Below are 6,017 nucleotides of genomic sequence, written 5' to 3'. Positions count from 1 at the left end.
GCCGGCGGGAGGAGCCAGCCCTCCTCGGCGGGAGGCGCCGCCGCCGGTGGGGGGCGTGTGGCGGGGACCCCTGCGCCGCCCCGCAGTGCTGGGGGCGAGCGGGGCTGCGGGCACTCTTAGTTTATTAGCGCTGCGTTCATCTTCTCATCCCCTTTTTAATTTATGTCTTGTGTGTGCTTTGTAGTGCACGCCGCGTGCGCTACCCAGCAGTACCCGTATATAATTTATAAGCAAGTAAATATTGGTGTACTGGGGACGCGGGCTCAGTAGCGTTTCGCTGGTGCGCGATGGAGAAGGTTTGAAGGGCGGGTCGGGCGGCTGGCTCGGGCTGAGCCCTTGGGGCAGCGCAGCTGCGGCCTCTCCTGCCGGCAATAACCCCCCCCCGCAGGCATCGGTGGAGCGGGTCATTAAGTAGCATTAACAATTAACAGACGCCAAAGGAGTCGCGTTAGTTTTCCGTGGGAAGGAGGTCAGCGCCGGCGATCTGAACGGAGGAGCAGATAGAGAAACAGGTTGCCAGGAAAAGGGCAGAGATGTTGACTATCCAACGGTGGGGTCGGAGGTGAAGGGTTTGGATTGCATCTTATGATTTTATTTTAACATCTAGACTTGATAACTGGAACCCCGTACTCACTGATCTCCCTGTTATGTTAAGCGGAAAGGTTCAGTTTATCCAGATTTCAGTAAGCTTTTTATTAGACCCAGGCCAGCTCAGCACTGAACTCATGTTCGGTATTTTCTGTGCTACTTTTTGGGCAGCTTTTTTCTGGATAGCGAAGATTTTGCTCATGACCCGCAAGTACTGCATGGGCCGAGTTCTTTATGCATCTCCGTAATCTCATCCTGCAGCTTCCCCAGTTACCTCTTCCTGCGATAATCAAAAGTGAGCTTTGCTATGAAGCTCTAGCCCTGACGATTGGCAAGAAAACAATCTAAATATGAACTGGCATCTCAATGTGAACTTTCCTAGAAGAGAAAGAAAAGAGGTAGAAGTGGATCAGGCTTGTTCATCTCAGTGATTGAGTCCTGAGACCTGGCAATAACCACATCGCTGAACTGCTGACAAGCCCTGCAAGTCTGAGATTGCTTACAAAATCTTGGAATTGCTGAAAGAGATTTAGTGGAAGAAGTCTGCTTTTATTGTTCCAATCTGTCTCACTTTAAATTTCTTAGCTGTATGGCTTCCATTTTAGAAACTCTTTAGGAGGGGTTATTGGTATTGTTTAAGCTTAATCTCTTTGAGACTGGCATTCTCTTATTTTATCTGCACTACTTGATCCGCAAAGCACTGCTGTCTGTTCTCAGAAGCCAAATACCTCAATTTTCTAGTGATACTGTTTTCTACAGAAGAATTTAACTGAAGCCCTGTTTTTTCCTTCTTTTGACTTGAGGATCCATGCAAACTCACTGGCAGTCTCTATATGCTGCTCAGCATAGTTTGAAAGTGTATGTACACTACTAAATAAGAGCTACAGTGTATTTGATTCTGACATAAAAACAAAGTGCTTTTCAGATGCCGTGTTTGTAAACTTAGCATACATTCCTGTAACTGCCACTGAAAATAATCAAGCAGTTTGGTTAGCGTGGATTTGAGGAGTCATCTTATGTTGACAACATTACGTAACTATTTTAGAGAAGGAAAGGGAAAACAATTAGTCTTTTTAGCCTTCGGCAGAATTTTAAGTATACAAAACGTAATTACTCAAATTGAAATGTATCCAGGAAGCTAGAATTAACCACCTTTCTCTCACAAAAAAGTATAACAATAGGATCATGTGACAACCATGAGTTTCAATTTAAAAGTGAAAGACTGTGAATGAGAAGCCATTCTTTAATCTGTGCTGCTGTTTCTCAGTTCCCTTCCTCAGCTGTTGTGTTGCCATCTCGTGCTCACCCCATACACTTTTCTAGACCCAAGGGAAACACAAGCTTTTTTGACCTCTTCACTGCTCATGGGGTTCACATGCAGCAGCATCAACACCTGCATATGGGCATATACCCATGAAACCTTACTGTAAAAAAAAAAAAAAAAAAAAAAGTAAAGAAATGCCTAATCTGTGTATAATTCAGTTATTAAGTCGTTCAGAATTTGCATTTCTATTCATTTCCCCATAGAAAAGCTAGCACTAATCCTCTGTTCTATCTCCAAATGTCTGTGAGAAAAGTATCGGCTCTGCTAGTGTGATAAATGGAAACTAGTTTGTGTATTTCAACAGGTGGTGGATATGATGAAGTAAAGACATGGTTATTACAGTTGGATCTCTGTAGGTATACAAAAGTCCGTCACTAATTCATCGATATAATTACATACTGCACGGACAGGCCATAATCTAAGCACATGTAATTCTCCAGGTGGCGGGCAGCCGGTGTACCTGGGGGAGCTGGGCAGGGAGTGCGAGCTCCTTTGCCTGCAGCCTGCCTGCAGGTTTTATTAATAGCGGGCAGCCACGGCTGTGCAGCACGGCCTTTTAAGGGAGAGCTAGCTAGTCTGGCTTTGTCTTCGCTAAATAGGGTGTTGCAGGCAGTGCTGTGCTCACTAACTGCATTTCTACTTCTCTTTTCAGTGCCTGATGAGGAAAATCTCCCTGCTCCCACCGCGCATCGGCATTTCAGCTCCAGGTAATGTTTCCTGTGCGTTATAAGTGCAGCAGCCTGCGGGCACCTCGTCGGTCGGCGCAGCGTGGGTTTGTCCACCTTTAATCAGCGTGCAGGCAGGAGAAGGGCTGCCCACCCCTGTCCGTGGGTTGGTGCTGCCCCTTCAGAGAACAGTTTGCTCTCTCTCCTGTCACTAGGGCTGTGCGGAACAGTCCAGCCAGCCCTGCATCCCAGCTCTGCATCCGATTGTTTGGGAAGTCCGCGGGGCTGCCGGCTGTAAGGATAAAGTTCTCTAAAAGGCATCATTGCATGAAGAGTAAGTACCACACTACGTTTGTGTTGTGTGTCGCGGGGTACGTGCAGTAACTGTGGGACTGGTACGCCTTGTGGCCTTATAAACATAACTTACTGTCCTGTGTTACAAAGTGACTTCTGAATTTTAGCTGAATCACTTTTACTTTCTTCATTGCTGTAGAACTGTGGGCAGACTTAACAAAATCTTCAGATTTTTAACATCTTTTTCAGCAGCCCTTTTCTCTCACTCTTCCAAAACTCTTCCCCAAATTACTGGGCTGATTTTTTGTTGTTTTTCCTTTGCAGCTGAGAGTGCACCCAAGAACCACAGTTACAACCAGTCACTGGTTGGTTTCCTGTTCGAGTGCCATAAAACGTTCGCGAGAAATGGAGGAAGATAAAGGGCAGAGTGCTAAAGCCCCCAGTGCGGTGGGTGACTTGAGGAAGAGTTGGCAGACCTGGGCAGAGGATCACATTGAATATCAGAGAAAGAACCCGTTCGGCAGTGATGACAGGCTTGCATCTAAACCAGTGCATACTCACAGAGGAGATCCTACCTACGGGAGACCCCCTGAAGGGTCTCAGACAGAGCAGAGGGGGAAAGATGCTCACTCACATGTGGGTAAGGAAGTAGAAGAGCTGTGCTTGATCATTAGAAGCACCGGAGAGGTGGGAGAAGATGGACACGTGAGTGTGACCTTCGGGCAGCTGTTTGAAACGTATGTGACTATTTCCAATAAAGTAGTGGGAATCTTGTTAAGGGCCAGAAAACATGGTCTGGTTCATTTTGAAGGTGAAATGCTTTGGCAAGGAAAAGATGATGACGTGATCATCACTTTACTACAATAAAGCTTTGTCATCTAATGAATTCTGCCGCCTAGTTCCATGTGGATGAGTATATCTGAATACCATCTTGAAAGAGGTTTTCATTACAGGATTTCAACTCAGCTGCTTACTGAGACAGGAGAGAAAATGGGTGAGAAGGATAAAAAATATTTTTGTAAAAATGGTAGAGATTTGGACAGAAATCACAAATAATGAACTAATCCATCATGCCGCTATTGGATTGTCCATTCATTATTATTATAAACTACAAAGTATGCTGCAGTTCTTCGAATAACTCCACTGGCTTACTGCTTTAGGTTACGGAAAGTTTAAATTACTAACTTGCTGCCATACAATACTGATTCCTGCAGGCTGTGAAATATTTGCTGTTGTGTGGAATTTTATTTGTAAAACATGGAATGGAAAACTGTTACGGGAATTCTTATAGTTCTTAAAAAAGAAGAGGCTGGTATATAACAGGAGTTCGGGCTGTTTTCACACGGTGAAACTGAATGGACATTACTTTCATGAAGGATATGGAAATCTCCAAATTTAAAGAAATATTACAGCAAGGATATGTGATGGTTCCTAAATTATTTGTGTCTTATATGCATTTTGGAGAGCTGCATTAGTCCTGGTATTTAATAGTCTATTGTCATCATATCTTCTCCAAACTTTCTATGTCTGTTGCTCATTTTCCTCTGTAGCTCATCATTTTTACCTGTTCTGTTCTTCTAATGCTGTGTCACACCTTAGAAGATCACAAAGCTCTGCAGTCTTCTTGGTGAATTCAGCTAATATCCCTTCATAGAACTTAGGGCGCCATAACATAAAGATGTAGAAGACAACTGAAACGGTATGTTGGGGCACTATGCATTTATCAAAAGAAAAAAAAAAAGGCTCTTTCACCAAAAGGTAGCAATTTTGTTTATAATAGGAGAGTAGAGATCCTGTAGTGCCAAATGCATAAGTAAACGTGTAGCAGTGCAGTCCTGTACCTCATTTAGCTGAGGCAGAGCTTTGCTTTCATGGCACAGTTGTGAGTTCTCCAAACTGGGAGAAAAAAATGAGCAGCTAGTGAGAACTGTGACTGAAAGATGACCAATAACAATTTCCTTTATGGTTCTTCCAGGGGAACTTTTTCTATGTTTAAAAAGAAAATAAAAACCATTGGTTATATACAATAGTTGTAATAATGCTATTAAAAATAATCAGGAGCTGTATTCATGATAGCTTCTACCAAGAAAACTGTATAACTAGACATATATATATATTTTTTTTTTATCAGTGCAAATAAAAGTTATTATGTAGTGTTAACTACACTACTTGATGGGTCTTTAACGTAAGATAAACTCTTGCCTCAAAAGGGTATTGAAATTTAATATAAAATATGAACTTGATAAAAGTAAGAGATTATTTTATGCTTTTTATATAAAAGAAGGGGGTTTTTTTGGAAAAAGCCTAAAATAATGCGTTTCTGTTTTGACATTGTCATCTGATGGGGATTTGCATCAAAATAAGCCTTTTGACTCAGCAAATTAAAATATGGATTTAATTATCCCTCTGCCTCTTTTTCATAGTGAAAAGACAATAGAAGTAGGAAAAAAGGAGGAAATGAATGTGCTGAAATAAGTATATCTGGAGGACAGGGGTGCCAGATGCGTACAGCATGGAAGGGAAAACAAAGGGTAGGTTTTAATCACCACATAATTTTACCATGTAGGAAACTGAGGAATGCGTGTTGCACCAGGTACTGCTGGTGTGTGTTCCCTTGGCTCTCAAAACCACTCCTTCGTCCTAAACAAATCTCTGTCTTGCAGCTGAAAACAAGACACGTAATCAGTGATCTCAACACATTTAAAATGCTTTGGTTTTTTGAAAAGCATTTCTTGCCAAAATGACACGAGCGCACCTCCGTGGATTTCAGCTCCCATTAAATAAAAACTGGACATGCATTTTGATTTCAAAACAAATCAGGCTTTTTATAATAGAGCTGCAGAACGTGGTTTGTTTAATTCTAACACTTTGCAAATTCAGTCAGGGCTGCTGTAGCACCTGCAGGAAGCAGTGTCAGGTGGTTCAGGTGTTGCCAGCTGACTAACAGGATGGTAATATCTAGAGAAATAATACATTACTACACATTGTACAACTAATATATTAAAAGGCGCATAGTTGAGATGCAAGTCCAGCTCATGCAGACTTATTAGTTCTTAATTAAGTCTGGCTCAAGTAGTTAAATGTCAGGAATCCAGGCTTGTGCTGCTGTGGAAGGAGTGAGCGTTAGATGTTTACGTGGCCTCTGC

The sequence above is a fragment of the Caloenas nicobarica genome, chromosome 3 (genome assembly GCF_036013445.1).
Source record: "Caloenas nicobarica isolate bCalNic1 chromosome 3, bCalNic1.hap1, whole genome shotgun sequence".
NCBI classification, from domain to species: Eukaryota; Metazoa; Chordata; class Aves; order Columbiformes; family Columbidae; genus Caloenas; species Caloenas nicobarica.
This window is presented reverse-complemented; position numbering follows the sequence as displayed.